Raw genomic sequence first — 20067 nt, forward strand, 5'->3', positions numbered from 1 at the left:
CCCCAGGGCCCGACCATTCATCGTATAAGACCAGTTTGACTTCCCAAACTGCATCACCTCGCACGGATCTGAACTGAAAGCCATTTGCCAATCCTCGACCCACTTACCCAGCTGATCAGGACCACCCTCCCCCCCTCCCCCTTGTAAATTTGATAGCCTGAGATGAAAGACCTACCAACCACATCCCCCCCCCACCCCGCCTTATTGTTCAGTTCACTAGCCGACTGTCAGCGTGCTTTATACGCTGTTAACATACGCAAAGGTTTTGAGAAGAGACGAACGTTTGCCTGAGCTCTCATGGTCAGGGCTGTGGGGACCACTGGCTGAGGCCGCAATCAACCTCGCCAGCTGCCTCGTAAGTATTCCGGTCGGAACATAAGGCCATGTGCATCCGGACCCAGTGCAGGCGTATATTCTGCTTCTGAGGGCCAAGATTATATTCGCAGGCCAAATGGGTCCATTGAGACGGACACGAGCGACGGGAATTCCCCGAAATGAAATCTCCAGAACGTTCCTCTGCTTTTCAGCGCTTTGAACCCGCCCACACCCCACTCACAGTCCGGGTGCTCAGTTTAAACCTCTGACAGGCTTGGACCAACTGTCCACCTGCGAATATTTTCAATCGCTCTTTTTAGATTGAAGATGAATGTCGAGCTTTGTCTTAATCCCTATCAGGGCAGGCACGGTAGTGTAGCGGTCAGTGTGACGCTACTACAGCGCCAGCGACCCTGGTTCAATTCCGGCCGCTGTCTGTACGGAGTTTGTACCTTCTCCCCGTGTCTGCATGGGGTTCTTCCGGCTGCTCCGCTTTCCTCCCACATTCCATGGTTCTACGGGATAGGAAGTTGTGGGCATGCTACGTTGGTGCCGGAAGCGTGGCGACACTTACGGGCTGCCCACCAGAACACTCTGCGCAAAAGATGCATTTCACTGTGTGTTTCCATGTACATGTGACTAATGAAGATATCTTGCCTTATTCCGAGGTGCAAACGGCTATATTAAACCGGCTGCTAGATCCTCTTATTTATTGAGTGAAAGCTTTCAAAGTCACACCAACTGCTTAGATACTTACCGGAAATTCCTTTTCAATAATCTTTGAATTCAGAGGAGTGGAGTTGACGAAATAATGCTCTTTGTTCATCGAGAAATGGCAGTCCAGTTTTTTTTCTTTTGAATTTTTTTTAGTTTGTTTCGTTTTATTACTTACAATTTCTTTTGGTTTGGGTTTTTTTTACATAGTAAATCTTTTTCTTTCTCCTTTTGATCTTTTCTGTAATACATTCGTTTCCCAGGACACGTGGGGCCTAGAATATATTTTTTATTCTTCATGACTATATATGTCATGTTTGTCCTCCCGATCTATTTGTATTACATGTATAATTATCGATGTTATATATATTAATCCGTATTAATTTGAAAATTAATAATAAAAAGATTGAAAAAGAACCAGACCGGAAGGCAATTCTAACAAAGTCAACAAGTGGAACAGCCAGGAAGAAAATGCTTCACATATTCAGCGGATCAGGTAGCACATGTGAGGGGGAATAGTTAAGGTTTAGGTTTGTTGGCCTTTCGTCAGCTGTTTAACCTTTTAGAAGTCACTTGAACTTATGCTACAGAAATTAATCATTTAGGAGACCTTCTGTCTCTCTCTGTCTCTCTCTCTCCGTCTCTCGCTCTCTCTCGCTCTCTCTCTCTCTCTCTCTTCGCTTTCTCTGCACCTGAAAAATAACGGCGTTTCTCTCTCTCCAGTTCTGAGAAACGTGGACCTGAAACGTTGTCCGTTTCTCTTTCCACGAGCTCTGCCTGACCTGCTGAGCGTTGAGTGTTGTCTGATCGCTTCAAATGCTCAAAGTCGTCTTTCCAATATCTGCAGGCTCCCCTCCTTGTTTTGTTTTTTCTTCTTGTCTTTTCTCCTCTTCAAGGAACATGACTGTCTGGAACTGTGAGCTTTCCTTTTCCTTGTTAATAAACCATTATTCTTCTTACATCTCACACACTCTGTGTATTCATTCAATGACCAACCTCTCCACTCTTCCATGTTCAGTCTCGAAACTTGTGAAACAATCCACCTCTCCACCCCTCCTCCCCACTGTTCTTGTTGAGATTCTGTTTTTCCTGAATTACAAGGTTATGTTCAATCTACTTCACGAGAGAGGTTCTCGCCTATTCTTTTGTCCCTGATTCTCCTTCATGTGTTGTTTGTTTACTTTTGTGTTCAGATATTTATGTCTCTCTTTTCTACAAACTTCTATGTCCATCCGACTTTTCGCACATCAGTGGAACACTCCCTTCGTCGATATAGTCCCTTTACCTTAACCAGTATTGGTCCACGCCCCACTGTGTTGAATCGAAGCTCACTCACCCGTTTTGAACTCATATGATCACCCTACACCCTTTGAAGATTGATTTACCACCCTTGGCCATGCTTTAGGCAGGTTTCAGCAAAGATCAAAATATCACGGAAAAAAGGAGACTATTCAGCCGTTGTATATATACCGGCTCAGTGTAACTCGATATCGCGAGTTCCACACCCACGTCCTTGGAAATTCTTTCCTTTCGGATTTCTATCCGTCGCCATTTGAAATTCATCCATTGAATCTGTGTAAATGACTGCATCTGGAAGCACATTTCTGACCCAAACCACTAGATTAAAATATTTTCCTCACATCTAGCATTCCACCCACACACATCTTCCTGCTGTCAGTTCATCGGGTTTATCATCTGGATTTCCTGCGAGAAATAATAAGCAATTAGCCACCATCAGCGAATTCCTTTCCCTTTTTCTCAAGCCTGCGTTTCTTTTATCTCCAGATTCACTTTGCAAAGCATACTCAGACATGCACTCCCCCATCACCTCTCCCCCCCCCCCCCCCCCCGCACGCTAAAACTTCAGTCACTATGCCACACCTCTTCCAAACTCAGCAAGCTCTTCCGCAACGGCTGCGGCGAATCTTCCTGCAAGGCTATTGGTCCAAGCCCTATTGAGGTGCCACTCCTTCGATTGGATCAGCTCCCACCACCCTCTCAAGGTGTGCTGAAAGTTCGACGAATGTAAGGTCTTTGTCCCTGCACGATCTGTTCACTTGTGTATAAGTTTGTCCTCACCTTCTCTTACATTTTGTTGCAATCTTCAATCAGTATCTTTTTTCACCGACTTACTAAACAAAACATGTGGTCTTACCGAATTAGGACAATCGACGTAAAGTTAAAGCATACCAGGAATTCTGTCTTTGATCTATTGCAGTATTAAGTGCACTTCGAGAATGGAAATGGTGTCAAGGTGCTGTTCATAGTGTGGGAATCAGCTTAAGTATGCATCGAAGTAGTTTACTGCTACTGCAGCCTTACCTGTCCGGAGTTGGGCTACGGAGGAGATGTACTACTTGGTGTTCCCAGATCGGTACATTTGAGGAATAGGGGGAGTGGATGTGCGCTTGGGGTGGTATTCGTGTGGATGGAGTTGGGAAATGAACCTATACAATACAAAACTGGAATGGATGTAATTTTTTTCTCACGAGGATTGCAAGCTGGCTACGCCTGAGTGCTGTTCCTGGCGCTCATAATAAGCTCCATTGGAGCAGCACAGGCGACCAATAAGAGACGTCAGAGTGGGCGTGAGGTGTTGGAGCGGAATGGGGTATTAAAGTGACAGGCAGCTGCAGGCCGTCGAATGTGTAAGAGCTTTATTCCCCTCTCCACGGATAGGTTCCTGCATTTTCCGTTTTTATTTCTGAGACACAAGGGACTGCAGATGAAGGAATCTAGATGAAAAAGAAACACGGTGATGCTGGAGGAACTCAGAAGGCCAGGCGGCATCCGTGGAGAACAGCAGGCGGTCAACAGAACGGGTCAGGACCGTTCTCCCACTTTAGGTAATCCCCAACACCTTCCTCACAGCACCCCTCTACCATGCCTCTTCTTTTCTTCCCTTTACAGGCCTATCTCATTTTACTATTCGCCCTCTCTTTACCTTTGACCCATCCCCCGGTAGATCTGCCCTCTCCTCCTCCCACGCACCTGCCCATCACTATTTCTTACCTGCATCTACCTATCATCACCTCGCCCACCCCGTCTCCCCTCCTTTGCCCACCTATCACTGCTCTGCTTTTCCTTCCTGCATATTGGGCTTCCCCTTTCCCTATCTTCGTCCTGAAGAAGGGTCCTGACCCGAAACGTTGACAGCCTGCTTTTCTCCTCGAATGCTGCCTGGCCAGCTGAGTTCCTCCAGAATCATCGTGTTTTTCATACAGTCTGTATTTTGATGGTTTTATCGAGCTTCCTGCAATAAGATGGTACACTTGCGTACAGGTGTTCAGTTTGATACAAGTCAATTCACTTTTACCTTAATTTTTATCATTCTTTGGGGAGGCTCTGGGGACCTCTTGGTGCAATACACACCTACGGGCCCGGTAGATTTAGAGTGCAGAGAATCGCATTGTTTTAGTTACAGAGAAACAACCGAGAGAAACACCAGGTAACATCAGTTTTTTGTACAAATAACACAGTAACAAATAGAACACAAATAACATAGTAACAAATAAATCAATCAGCTGCACAAGTTAACATTCAGTCAAATAAAGAACAATTATATTTCTCCAAGCCTCCTTTTTCTCCTATTTATTTGAATGGGCTCACCATACATGTATCTGTTTATACCAGTATAGGTGCAGTGCGGATATTTCCCAGCCAATGAATTGGGAATATGAGGAGGGACTCCTCCGGACTTCATGGTGAACTTCAACGGACAGCGCTGTGATCCTGAGCTCCTTGTTGAGGAAATGATTCCGCTTGAGATTGGGGAATAGTGCGGTGTCTCGAGGGACTTTTTGACCCACTGCAATCGTAGGTAATTTTCTGCAGTTTTCCAGATATAAATTACATGACTCTATGAGTTATAGGGAGAAGTTTGGCAGGCTAGGACTTAATTCGATGACCTGTTACTTTATATTTCTAATCCGGACTAATCTATACCCGCAGTACTATCACTACTAGATCAGTTTAGTGTTTTTTTCCGGCTATAGATTAAATCTTAATAAGAGCGAAGTGTTTCCATTGAGTATGCAAACCACAATTTATAGCGAATTACCTTTTTAGATTGGTAACGGACTATTTTATGTATTTCGGTGTTAAAATTACCAAGAAACATAAGAACTTATTTAAAGCTAATCTGTTGTCTTTAATTGACCATTTAAATAATTATTTACTGTGGTCTCCCCTGTATTTATCATTGGTAGGCTGAATTAATGCGATTAAGATGAATATTTAAACAAACTTTTTATATTTATTTCAAGCGATTCCAACTTTTGTTCCGAAATCTTTTTTTGACACTATTGATTTTAAATTTTTTCATATATTTGGCAAAATAAAAATCCAAGGTTAAGTAAGAAATATTTACAAAAACTGAAAAAGGATGGTGGTATGGCCTTGCCTCACTTTAGATTATATTATTGGGCAATTAATACCAGATATTTAATTTTTTGGATACAAGATTTAGATGTAATTCAATGTCCCAAATGGGTACACTTTGAACACCCATGAGTACTTGAATTTTCATTAGTTTCTATTTTAGGAGCTTCACTCCTTTTTGCACTTACCAAATTAAGTAAACATATGACTAACCCAATTGTTAAACATACAATACGAATATGGTTTCAATTTCGTATATTTTTTGGATTGAATAAATTTAACTTGTCAAGTTCCATTCAATCTAATTTTTTTCTTTCATCCATCCAGAGTTGACTCAGCTTTGACCATATGGGAAAAGGAAGGGAATAGTATGTTTTCGGGATCGATTCATTGATAACTGTTTTTCATCTTTTGAACAATAGCCTGACAAATGCAATTTGCCTCGATCACTCTTTTTTCGATATTTGCAGATTAGAAATTTATTAAAAGCTACCATACCCTCTTTTCCGACACCTTAGAAAACTGAAACTACAGGAAAATATTTAGTTCTTAATTTATATCAAAAGGGCTCGGTAGCAATAATCCATGATTTCATTATGAAAATACGTCCAGAATCACTGGGCAAAATTAAGAATGAATGGGAAATTGAACTCCAGACATCTCTTCCTGCAGAGACTTGGAAGCAAATTCTTCATTTAGTTAATACTTCTTCAATGTGTGTCAGACACTCGTTGATACAGTTCACAGGACCCATATGTCAAAAGATAAGCTCGGTCGTTTTTATAACCATCGAAATTGTGATAGATGTAAATCGAATGTGCCTTCTTTGACACATATGTTTTGGTCCTGTCTTCTTTTGGAATAATATTGGGAAGACATTTTTAACATTATTTCAAATGTATTGAAGATTGATTTACAACCTCATTCCATCACTGCAATTTTTAGATTACCAAGGGTAGAGTCTGGCCATCTATCTGCCTCCACTAACCGTATGATTGTTTTTGTTACATTAATAGCCAAACGATCCATTTTGCTTAAATGGAAGGATCCAATACCCCCTACTACTTTTCAATGGTTCTCTCAAACTATATCATGTTTAAACTTGGACAAAATTAGGAGTGGTACTGTTGATCCTTCGCTTACATTTGAAGGTATTTGGAGTCCATTTATTCAATATTTTCACATGATGTAGATCCCCTTTCAATAACTTTCCAATTTAGAGGAACGGAGTTGATGACATAATATAGCTCTGTTTCTACTGAGAAGTTTTAGTCCAGTCTTTTTTTTTTAGTTTCTTTTTGTTAATTTTTCTGTTTTGTTTAGTTTATATTGTTCATAATTTTCTTATTGATTTGTTTTTTTCTCTTCTTTAATTTATATAATGAATCTTTTTCTTTCCTTTCTTTCATATTCTATTCATTTAGTAAGAGATCGTTGGATCTACAGATCTTTTTATATATCTTATTGTTCTTTATGATTATCTATGCCATTATTGTCATCCAGATCTCTTTGTATTATATGTAAAAACATTCATGCTATACATTAATCTGTATTAATCTGAAAACTAATAAAACTATTGAAAACGAAGAAAGGACTTAATTCTTAGAGCATAGGAGATTGTAGGGTGACTTTACAGAGGTGTATAAAATCATGACGGGCATAGATATGGTGAATATACCCACTTTACCCCAAGGTATAGGGAATCAAAACCTAGAGGGCATAATTTTATGGAAAGAGGAGAAAGATTTAAAAGGGACCTGAGAGGTAACTTCTTCACAAGAAGAGTTGTGCGTACATGGAACGAGCTGGCAAGGAAGTCGATGAGGCAGGTACAAGAACAATATTTGAAAACGCTTGGACAGGTACATGGATGGTACAGCTTTACAGGGATGTGAGCCAAAAGCGGGCAAATGGCACGAGCTTAGATGGGCATCTTAGTCGGCATGAACTGGTTGGTCCGAAGGCCTTGTTTCCGTGTTGTAGGACTCTGAGACTCAATTTGTTGCATGTAAGAGTTTATAACTAATTATCTTCCTTTGGCATGGTATCTTTCGTGCATTAAAAGCACATCTCTAAAAAAGAAAGAATACAACATTGTCAAGTAATAAACGGCACAGGGCCACACAATGAAATGTCATGCCAAAATAGTTGGCCAGAGAAGGACGTTTGTAAACAGAAGGAGGTCTGGTCAGCAAAGTGGACTCGTTTAAAAGTCGCTGGTCAAAAGTTCTGGTGTTCAGAAGTTGATGAGTCTGGAGGAGTTATCCAGATAGCAGGAAGCTTGCCATGGAAGGGATGAAAATGCATCTACGATATTTAAAATCGATGTTTTGGCATGTCAGGAGCCGATGAAGATTGTGCTTCTTTTCGGTGCTATTGGCATTGGTATATCAACAGAATTCGCAGAAAAAGAGGCCTGAGCATTCAATTGAAATATTTGGATCCGGTGGGGGATGAAACATCTTCCGAATATAGAAGAATTGGATTCGCATTTCCTGAAAGCATGTGAACACCTGGTCTGCGAGAGATACAATAGTTAGTGGCGTGGTTGCTTTGGGGGGTGATGTGGTGTATTGGTTGAAATCTTCGTGAGGGACGTGGGTGTTGTTGGATGGAGAAAAGCCTACGTCTGAAGGTCGGAGTGCGGAAGTAATGCACATCATTGAATTACACAGTTGTCAGGCCAACGTTTATTTATTGTTGTCTATGACTGGCCCCATGCCTAGTTTATTGTTCAGGAACTTTTGGTGAACTTGGAGTTACAAATGGCCGAAAACAGGAAAAGTGGCAGATTTCACAGGTTGAAGGATTTCAATAGACCCTATTCCGGAACTTCCGCTTTCTGTTGAAGATTTCTAATTAGCACTTTAAATATGAATAAACAGTTGAAAAGTTGGTCAACCGCTTTTATAGTCTCGCCCTGTCACTAATAATCCATGATATCCCTGAGATAATCATGGACTGATTAATGACAACCAGCATGGCTTTCTTAAAGGAAGATCTTGTCTCACAAGCATGATGGGGTTCTTTGAGGAGGTGACCAGGAAGATTGATGAGGGCAGTGCAGTAGAGGTGGTCTACATGGATTTTAGTGAGGCGTTTGACAAGTTTCCACATGGTTGGCTTGTTCAGAAAGTCAGAGGCCAAGGGATCGAGGGAGTCTTGGCCGTGTGGATTCAGAATTGGTTTGCCTGTAGGAAGCCGAGGGTTGTGGTGGAGAGACTGCATTCGGATTGGAGGACTATGACCAGTGGTTTCCCACAAGAATCGGTTCTGGGACCGCTACTTTTCGTGATATTTATTAATGACTTGGTGAGGGAGTGGAAGGGTGGATGAACAAGTTTGCAGACGACACAAATGTCGGTGGTGTTGTGGATAGTGTGGTGGGTTGTCGAAGCTTACCAAGGGATATTGATAGAATGCAGAGCTGGGCTGACAAGTGGCAGACGGAGTTCAATCCGGAGAAGTATGAGGTGGTGCACTTTGAAAGGACAAACTCCAAGGCGGAGTACAAGGTTAATGACAAGATTATGAGGAGTGTGGAGGAGCATAAGAATCTGGGGGTTCAAATCCTCAGATCACTATTATTCGCCTCACAAGTGGATAGGGTAGTTAAGAAAGCTTATGTTATGTTGGTGTTCGTAAATCGTGGGATTAGGTTTAAGAACTGGCAGGTAATGATACAGCTGTACAAAACTCTGGTTAGACCACACTTGGACTACTGTGTCCAATTCTGGTCGCCTCATTATAGGAAGGAATTGGAAGCGTTGGAAAGGGTGCAGAAGAGAATTAGCCGTATTTTGCCTGCATTGGAGAGTATGGATTATGCGGAGAGACAAAGGGAGCTAGGGTTTAACATTGGAGATGGATATATAGATGGATAGATAGATAGATAGATAGATAGATAGATAGATAGATAGATAGATAGATAGATAGATAGATAGATAGATAGATAGATAGATAGATAGATAGATAGATAGATAGATAGATAGATAGATAGATAGATAGATAGATAGATAGATAGATAGATAGATAGATAGATAGATAGATAGATAGATAGATAGATAGATAGATAGATAGATAGATAGATAGATAGATAGATAGATAGATAGATAGATAGATAGATAGATAGATAGATAGATAGATAGATAGATAGATAGATAGATAGATAGATAGATAGATAGATAGATAGATAGATGATAGGTAAAAACTACCTTCTCAGTTAATTTGGCTGTAAACCGGTTCCTCCTCCATGTTCAAACCCTGTGAAGATGCGACAGATTTCATTTTCTAGAATTATCAGTAAAATCAAAAGTAAAATAAAACTTTTCTTTGCGTATTACATCAAGTTCTGGTCACCCTGTTATGCCAGAGAACCATGAAGCTGTAACGAATGCAAAGAATATTGACGAGAACGTTGCCAGGACTCCAGGGCCTGAGTGACAGGGAGAGTGTGAGCAGGCCAGGACTTTATTGCTTGGAACTAAGGAGACGGAAGGGCATAGCTAAGCAGAATTCATACAGTTTTCCCCCAGGTAAACTGATTCGAAAACTAGGTAAAATATCTTTATTGGTCACATAAACATAGAAACATAGAAAACCTACAGCACAATTCAGGCCCTTCGGATCACAAAGCTGTGCCCGAACATGTCCCTACCTCAGAAATTACTAGGCTTACTCATAGCCCTCTACTTTTCTCAGCTCCATGTACCTATCCAAAAGTCTCTTAAAGGACCCTATCGTATCCGCCTCCACCGCCATTGCCGGCAGCCCGTTCCACGCACTCACCACCTTCTGAGTAAAAATACTTACCCCTGATATCTCCTCTATACCTATTCCCCAGCACCTTAAACTTATGTCCTCTTGTGGCAACCATTTCAGCCCTGGGGAAAAGCCTCTGACTATCTACCCGATCAATGCCTCTCATCATCTTATATACCTCTATCAGGTCTCCCCTCATTCTCCGTCTCTCCAAGGAGAAAAGGTCGAGTTTGCTCAACCTGCTTTCATAAGGCATGCTCCTCAATCCAGTCAGTATCCTTGTAAATGTACATCGAAACACACAGTGAATTGCATCTTTTTCATAGAATGTTCTTCGGACAGTCCGCAAGTGTCGCCACTCTTCCGGCGCCAACATAGCATGTCCACAACTTCCTAACCCGTGCGACTTTGCAATGTGGGAGGAAACCGGAGCATCCGGAGGAAACCCACGCAGACACGGGGAGATTGTACAATCTCCTCACAGACAGCGACTGGAATTGAACCCCGTCCCTGGCAATATAATAGCGTTACGGAAGGCGAAGGGTTAGATTTTAAATATACCTAAGGGGCAACTTCATCATTCAGAAGGTGGTGGATCGATGGAACGATCTGCCATCAAAAGTAGTAGATGCAGGAAGAATAATAGCACTGAAATGGCATTTGGATGAGTACATGGATAGGAAAGATTTAGAGAGAAAAGGCCGAATGGGACTAGCTTAGGTGGGCACATTTGTCAGAATGGAAGTGTTGGGCCGAAAGGCCTGTTTCCCTTCTATGTTGTTCTATGACTCTATGACAAAATATAAATTGGAATTACCTGCTCAGTTTTCTTCCATTCAATGGGTATGTTGACGTAGCGTCCTTCTGAAAATGTTAAAGTGGGATAAATATGTTATGACAACTCTGAAATACGACCTCACACATGCAGTAAATGACGTAAGCCCCCTTGCTAATTTTCATGAAGCCTCGCCAGTTGCCGATACTCCCAGCCGCAGGTAAATTGTAGAACAGGCTATTCGTGAAGAAATAACGGCATTTGTCGGAAAGCTGCTGCAATATTCATGGAAAATTTAAAAGCCATAGAGACTGGACACATAACGTGGGGATGGAAACTATTGAGGCAGATTTCATCCAATATTTTCGGGAGGCTTATTGGAGCATTGTTTTGAGATACCAGTCTGTTGCAGGCTATTTCTGATTTGAATAATTATTCATAGTTTGAATTGAATATTCAATGATGGAAATTCATAAATGAATTTATTGTAATGCATGGAAACCGATGATTTGTGATGAGTGCAATTACAAATTCAGGCCAACGATAAGAAACTGGGTCATAAACTAGTATCCTCAACTTAAGTAAAGACATGGAAAGAGTATAATGATCCTACTTGAGAGGGTGCACCGAGAAAATGGAGCAAAGTACAAGACAGTAGAACAGTAGTGCAGGCATGTCAAGAGATATTTCATAAGACATGGCAAAGGTATACTCCAGAGAGAAGGAAAGGCGAGATAACTGGGGTGCCAGGTGTAGAAAGGGCGTAACGGGAAAGAAAGAGAAAGAGCCGGTAGAAGATGGAACAACGGAGGAAATTCGAATTAACCTGGTGGAGGAACGTTCTCCGGAAGAACAGCCCTTCCTACTCTTGCCCTTTGTTGCTCATTGGGAAGTATTGCAAGTGGACATGTAGGCAAGTGTTGTAGATTGCTAATGCGTAATCACTGTAGCGCCCCTGCAACCAGTGCTGTGGTTTCATCCGTGTACAAATAATATTAACTTCTGGCAATGCACTGTAAACACAGCCGTTGATATAACGAAGAGATGTGTGTCAGCAAGATCTCATTAAACGGCAGAGATATTGTGAAACTAATTGAGATCAAAGGCCATCGGCAAAGATGCATATTGGAGACTGACTTCGTGAGCAACGATTCAATATTGAACAGAACAGCTTTGAATCCTTCTTTTATTATGAATTAAGAGGAAATGTTCTCATGCATGGCCACATGTTACCTTTCACAAGAATTTTGAATGTACAGGGAACATTAAAACATGTATAAATTACAGGTTGATCAATGAGACGTTCAAACATCTAGTTATACAGGATAGAAGTAGGAATACCGATGGAGAAAAAGAAGTGACATGAATTCGGCCTCAAAAACCATAATTGGATTAACAAAGAGACGTGGAAATGAGCGGATAGAAAGCTGTACTGACCTAAATAACGGCAGATGCATATTGTTGTTAAATACGTGCTGTTTGCATGGAAAAATAAATGGTAGGTATTGGAAAGGCTACAAGTGAGGAAGGAAGGCCAAACGTGAAAATGGAAGATAGAATAATTGCAAAAATCTGCATGAAACCGCGAGGGGAATCTGTCCCGGAAAAGCAACACTCTCTCATCTGGAGTTTTGATTTCACCCAGCGGCAAGAGCTGGAAGTTGACACACACGCAACTGATCCACAATTTAAAAAAATCATTCCTGATGACTTCAGTGTCTACGGAAGAATTAACAGCGCAAACCTTGAGCAACGCACAGATTCAGTTAAAAGGTCTGTAGCATTTTTCAGATTAATGTTTTTTTTAAAAAAAAACAAAAATTACCTTCTGATTTGCAATTATTCTTGATGAGCAAAATAGTGAGAACCAGGAAAAGAACAAGCACGGTCGAAGTGATTGAAATACGGGCGGTGATGGAGCCGCTACTTGACTCTGTGAAAACATGGAATGAATACACATGGAAAGAGAACATCTACATACAGGAAGTACCGGATCACATTCCAAGGCCTGCAATGTATTTGCTGGATGAGGACTCGTAACATAACTGCGCTAGTTTCTTGCAGTGAATGGGGTCTGCCCATTTACACGACCGCGGCATGTTGCATGGGAGAGCCTCACAATTCATTGACTTTTGAATGTTTCAAGTGTGAGGGCGATGAATTCTTTAGGCCAGATCGCATTGATTCCAGAAGAAGCACTTTACTTTCGAGGCGGGTGCTAAAATGATCTATTGATATGTCTGCCATAACGGCTGGTGTATTGTGGAAACAAAACGTGTCATATTGATCTGAACAGGAGGCCTTGGATGTGAGATTCACTCTTGACGCATCACGGCTTGGTACGGCAACTGCTCTTCCCAAGACGGCAGAATACTGCAGAGAGTTGTTGGCAAAGCCCAGTGCGTCACGGCAAGCAGCCACCCCTCCTTCGACTCTGAGTATACCTCTCGCTGCCTTGGCAAAGCAGCCAGCATAATCAAAGACGCCACTCACCCTGGTCATTCTCTCTTATCTCCTTTTCCAACAGGACAGCTTCTACCCCACTGTGATAAGACGATTGAATTGTTTCCTGAAACGATGATATGGACTCTGACCTCACGATCTACCTTGTTGTGACCTTGCAACTTATTGCACTGCACTTTTTCTGCAGCTGTGACACTTTCCTCTGTACTGTTATTGTTTTTACCTGTACTACCTCAATGCACTCTGTATTAACAATGAATCTCTTTCACTGGGAAGAATTATCTATGCACCTCGTGATCTTATACACTTCTACAAGGTCACCCTCAGTCTCCTACGCTCCAAGGAGTAAAGTTGTCGCCTGCGCAACCTCCCCATCGATATCAAGGCTTTGAGTCATGGTTACATTCTGGTAAATCTTATTTGCACTCTTTCCATATAATGACTTATTTCCGATAACAAAGCAACCAATAGTGTACACAATACTCCAGGTATTTCGCTGAACGGATTAAATTATCAGTGCAATGCATCTTCCAATTTATGCGCATGTAACAAAAAAATCTGAAGTTTGGAAATGGAGGCAGTGTCTCATGAATATGCAAATACTTCCAGGAATGGCCATTCTGCACTTCGGAATTACCCTAACTTTTTTGATGGCCCTGTTGCAGCATTCTCCAAGCCTTTAGCACCAACAGATATATCTACCTCCTCTTTAACCATTGTTGAAAAAGACCACAGTTTCAAAAAAGCCTCGGTGAAGAAATTACTCCTGATCTCGGTTCAAAATGGCTTCCTTTGCATTCCCAGATTATTACCATTGTTTGTGGTTCAGCTCACCCCATCCCTCCCCTCCCTTAGACCTCAGGAACATTCTCCTTGTATCCAGTCTGTCCAAACGTGTTGATGTTATAGGTTTCGACGAGATCCCCTCTGATACTTTGGTGAAAATAAGCATCGATTCGTCCTCTCTGTCCATGGCCGGGTCCTCTCTCCGAGAAGAAAACCAAAAAATGACACGGCTGAAGATTCGGTCTGACCAGGACGTTATACAACTGCAGAAAGACGTTCTTGCTCCTGTACACCTTGCATTCGTATCAGCGACGGGTGCACAAGGACACCCAAGGGCATCATATACAGTAGATAACCCATGTTCAAAAACAAAATGCTGCATTAAATCAGCACATCAAGTAGCATCAGTGGGGGTAAAGGGAAGGTCCACGTTTCCGGTCAAGATACTGCATTAAGACCAAGAATGTAGAGCGGAGATAGCCAGTAGAAAGAGGTGAGAGGGAAGAGGGAGGCAGGGCGTGGAAGGCGATAGTTGGAATTAGGTGAGTATGTAGATGATGGGCAGGTGGTGTCAGGTGGAGGAGGAGATAGGTGGAGTTGAGAGACAGCGGCTTGTAGGTGATAGGTACAGACCGATGAGCGAGGTAGAGAGCGAGGGAAGAAGGCGCAGATGGAGATCTGATAAGTATGGGATGGGACAAGTGTAACGGGATACGAAGGGATGATGGACAGATGGGAACAGCCGTGGAAGGAGGATAAAAGGTCCAGTAGGTACAGTGTGTGTGATAGACTGATGAAGCTGGGTGTGGTGGGGCAGGAAACTGGGTGACGGGAATGGAGTAGTGTAAGAGAAGCGGTGTTCATGAGAAGAAGAGAGAATGGTGCGCATATAATGAGGATTATATGAGATTTAGGAAATACAATATTAATGCCATTGGAGTTAGACTATCCAGGTGGATATGTTCTTCTGGTTTGCATTTGGTCAGACTCCAGCAGCGTAGAAGGTCGAGGATAGAATGTCAGGCGTTGAAATGGAAAGTGGAGTTGAACTGTCATGCAACCTGGAGGTCAGGATGGCCACTGCGGATGGAGAGCAGGTGTTCCGCAAAACGGTCGCCTCGTCTAGGCTTGGTCTCACCGATGTAGACAGGTCACATCGAAAGTGCCGAGTGCAGTAAACGAGTTCGGAGGAGGTGCACTGGAATCTTGGACAGACCCGAGAAGGGCTGTTCAGGTCCCTAGCTGGAGGGAGAGGGATAGATCTAGGGACATGTGTTGCACTTACCATAAATGTAGGGGAAAGTAGAAGGCGTCAGGGGGCGGAGTGTGGGTCACAATGAGCGAACCGAGAGTTTCGTAGAGAGTGGTCCCGCCGGAAAGCACAAAGGAGTGAGGGGGCAAGAGATGACTCGTGATGCGTTTGCTTTGGAGCTGGTGGATATGCGGTATAGTGAAAGGTGGTGACAAAAGGGAACCCTGTGTCTGTGCTGTCTGTGGGGGGTAGGGCGGTATTGGTTGCGGGTGTGCGGTGCGGGGCCGACGTCCGGAAAATTCAGGAAATGCAAATGCGGCCTCCCTCAACCACAGGAGAGGGGAAGACACGTTTTCTTTTCAGGAAATGATTTCAATAGTGCAAGGCAGGGTTGTTTTCTTTACTCTGTCTTCCAAAGAAACTCCATTTCCCTTCACTAATAACTGGCCGTTCCTTAAGTGTAAGATTTTAGTTGGATCGTACACTTTTGTGGACCAATTCTCTTCTGACCCATGCCTGACAATGCCTGCGTGATTCTGCTACTTTAACAGTTCTCTAACCAGATGGAACCTGTCACAAGAAAGCAGGAAAGCGCGATTTGATTGAAATCAATGTTTCACCTGCGGGTTTTGCTTCTGTCGGATACTCTGCAGTCTGAAAAGTTGACATATTTCCTAAAAAAAAGAAGGATCAATATAAGAATAAAAAGACCGTGTTCTATATCAATACGTGCAGAAAAAGGAGACAACCCATTAAAGTTTGCTCTATGGGCAAGTAAAGGATTAATTCGGGACCCACAGCTGGGACGCAGGCTGCAGATGACATCAGTTGCATATCGGTGCGTTTATTACACTACTGAAGGAAAGAAGGGACAAGAAGCGAATATTACTGAACCACAAATATTTCAGAAGTCTGAACTCGAAGTACGTTTAGTACACTGTTTCTCCTTTACTTCTGGAGTTCCATCATCAGAAAACTGCAGTAGATTTGTCACACAGGATTTTCCTTTCACAAACTTATCTTGACATTCTACAAACACGATAACGCTTGTCAAGAAGAATTTTCGTCACGACTTACTCATGTTTACTAGTCGGTAATGACATGTTTACGGTGTCTCTCTTTTCTTAAGTACTAAGGTTACATTTGTTATCCTCCAATAATGTTCTAGGTCACAAATGCTCCACAACAATAAATTCTGGAATGCAGATTATTAAGTCCTGGGAATTTGCCAGCTATTAGCTCCATTAGTTTCTCGCCCATTGTGTCATTAGGTATGGTGATTTGATAGAATCACATAACAGTAAAGCACAATACAGGCCCTTCGGCTCACAATGTTGTGCCGACTTTAAACCTCACCTACGACTATCTAACCCCTTCCTCCCACATATCCCTCTATTTTAAATTCCTCCATATGCTCATCTAGCAATCTCTTGAATTTGGCCAATGTACTTACCTCCACCACCGCTCCAGGCAGCGCATTCCATACTCCAACCACTCTCTGGGTAAAATATCTTCCTCTGATATTCCCCTTGAACTTCCCACCCATTACTCTAAAGCCACGCGCTCTTGCATTGAGCATTGGTGCACTGGGAAAGACGCGCTGGCTGTCTACTCTATCTATTGCTATTAACATTTTATTCACCTCTATCATGTCTCCTCTCATCATCCTTCTCTCTAAAGAATAAAGCCCTAGCTTCCTTAGTCTCTCCTCATAATGCATACTCTCCAAACCAAGCAGGATCCTGGTAAATCTCCTCTGCACCCTTTACAACGCTTCCACATCCTTCCAATAATGAGGCGATCAGAATTGGACACAGTACTCTAAGTGTGGTCAAACCAGAGTTTTGTAGAGCTGCATCATTACCTCGCGGCTATTAAACTCGATCCATCAACTTATGAATGATAACATCCCATAAGCTTTCTTAATCACCGTGTCCACTTGTGAGGCAACTTTCAGGGATCGTGGATATGAACCCCCAGATCCCTCTTCTCCTCCACACTCCTCAGAATCCTGCCATTAACGTTCGAGTTTGTCCTTTCAAAGTGCACCACCTCAATCTTCTCCGGATTGAACTCCATATGCCAGTTGTCAGCCCAGCTCTCCAACCTATCAATATCCCTTGGTAAGCTTCGATAACCCACCACAGTATCCACAACACCACCGTATGCAAACTTGCTAATCTACCCTTCCACCCCCTCATCCAAGTCATTAATAAATATCACGCAAAGTAGAGGTCCCAGAACCGATCCCTGTGGGACACCACTTGTCACAGCCCTCCAATCGGAATGGACTCCCTCCACCACTGCCCTCGTCTTTCGACAGGCAAGACAATTCTGAATCCACACGCAAGCCTCCCTGGATCCCATGTCCTCTGACCTCCTGAAGAAGCCTACCATGTGGAACCTTGTTGAATGCCTTACTAAAATCCATGTAGACCACATCTACTGCACTACCCTCATCAATCTGTCTGGTCACTCCCTTAAAGAACCCTATCAGGCTTGTGAGACATGATCTTCCCTTCACAAAGCTATGCTGTCTGTCCTTGATCAGACCATGATTCCTTAAATTCCCGTAGGTCCTATCTCTAAGAATAATTACCAGCTGCTTTCCCACGACAGATATAGACTATCCCTACTACCTTTTTTGAATAAGGGGCCAACATTTTCCACCCTTCAATCCTCCGGTACCATTCCCGTGGACAACAAGGACTCAAAGATCCCAGCCAACGGTTCCGCAATCTCCTCCTTCGCTTCGCGGAGCAGCCTGGGGAATATTCCGTCAGGCCCCGGGGACCTTTCTGTCCTAATCTTTTCTAACAGCTCCAACACATCCTCTCTCTTGACATCAACATTATTTAGAACATTAACCTTACCAACACTGTCCTCAGCGTCATCAAGACCCCTCTACTTGGTGAACACTGAAGAGAATTATTCATTGAGGACCTGACCCACTTCCACAACTTACAGGCACATCTTCCCACCTTTGTATCTAATCGGACCTACCTTTACTCTCGTCATCCTCTGCTCCTCCCATCAGTGAATAATGCCTTGGGGTTTTCCTTAACCCGACAAGCCAAGGCCTTTTCAAGTCCCCTTTTTGCTCTCCTCAGCCCCTTCTTAAGTACCTTCCTTGATACCCTATAATCCTCATGAGCCCTATCTGATCCTTGCTGCCTATTCCTTATGTATGCTGCCTTCTTCCTCCTAACTAGATGTTTCACCTTTCTTGTCACCGATGGTTCCTCCACCCTGCCATTCCTTCTCTGTCTTACTGGGACAAATTTATCCCTAACATCCTGCTAGAGATCCCTGAACAACGACCACACCTCCAAAGGACATTTCCCTTCAAAAATGTCATCCCAATTTACACTCGCAAGTTCTAGCCTTACGGGCTCATAATTTGCCTTTCCCTAATTAAATATTTCCTGCCCTCTTTGCTCCTATCCTTGTCCATGGCAATGCTAAAGGTTATGGAGTTGTGATCACTGTCCCCCAAATGCTCACCCACTGATAGATATGTCACCTGACCCGGTTCATTGCCTAATGCGAGATCTGATATGGTATTCCCTCTAGTCGGCCTGTCAACATACTGTGACAGGAATGTGTCCTGCACAAACTTAACATTCTCTGCCCTGTCGAAAACGTTGGCACTAAGCAGTTTCCAATCAATATCTGGGAAGTTGAAGTCTCCCATCATAACAACACTGTTATTCTTGCACTTTTCCAAAATCTGCCTTCTAATCTGCTCCTTATTATCCTTGCTGCTACCAGGAGGCCTAGAGAATGCTCTCAGTAGAGTAACTTCTCCTTTCTTGCTCCTAACTTCCACTCATACTGACTCTAGAGAGGATCCTTCTACATTATCCACCCTTTCTGCAGCTGTAATAGCACATTGACCAGTAACGCCGCCCCTTCTCCTCTTGTCCTCCCCCTCCCCCTTCTTAAAACACTGAAATCCGGGAATATTCAATATCCATTCCTGCCCTGGTGACAGCCATGTCTCTGCAAGAGCCACAATATCATAGTTCCATGTATTTATCCAAGATCTCGTTTCATCACCCTTATTCCTGATAATTCTTTCATTTGTGTAAATGCACTTTAGTCCATCCGCCTTCCTACTTTTATACCTATACTCTGATTCTCCTTCCTCAAACCTCTCTGTATGTTACATCTGACTTTACTCCTTGCTTCGTCCATCCCCCTTGCAAACTAGTTTACATCCTCCCGAAACACTCTCGTAAATCTGCCTGCAGGGATATTGGTCCCCCTCGAGTTCAGGTGTAACCTATCCACTCTGTACACGTCCTACCTTCCCCAGAAAAGATCCCAATGATCCAAAAATCTAAAATCTTTCCTCCTGCAACAACTCCTCAGCCACGCACTTCCCTCAGATTCTTCTGCTGTCTGGAACATTGGTTCTCCTCGATATCTAGGAGAGTACTGGCGTCATTGTCTGCGGAGAAAGAACCAAAGTATACATATCCTTCGCCTGTCATGACTCTGTTCCGAATTATATTTTCCCCGCGGTGAACCTACAATTGACTGAGCTAAATTATTTTCTTTAACTTACCATATATTCCTAAAAGCTTTTATAGTCAGTTTTCTACTACTTGCCGGTTTC

The 20067-nt window shown here is 42.9% G+C and overlaps 1 pseudogene; it reads right to left on the minus strand.

Annotated features, from left to right (window-relative positions):
* LOC127587185 (deleted in malignant brain tumors 1 protein-like) overlaps nucleotides 1–20067 on the minus strand; it is a 143103-nt pseudogene that overhangs the window by 46021 nt on the left and 77015 nt on the right.

Source organism: Pristis pectinata, chromosome 39 (genome assembly GCF_009764475.1).
Source record: "Pristis pectinata isolate sPriPec2 chromosome 39, sPriPec2.1.pri, whole genome shotgun sequence".
NCBI lineage: Eukaryota > Metazoa > Chordata > Chondrichthyes > Rhinopristiformes > Pristidae > Pristis > Pristis pectinata.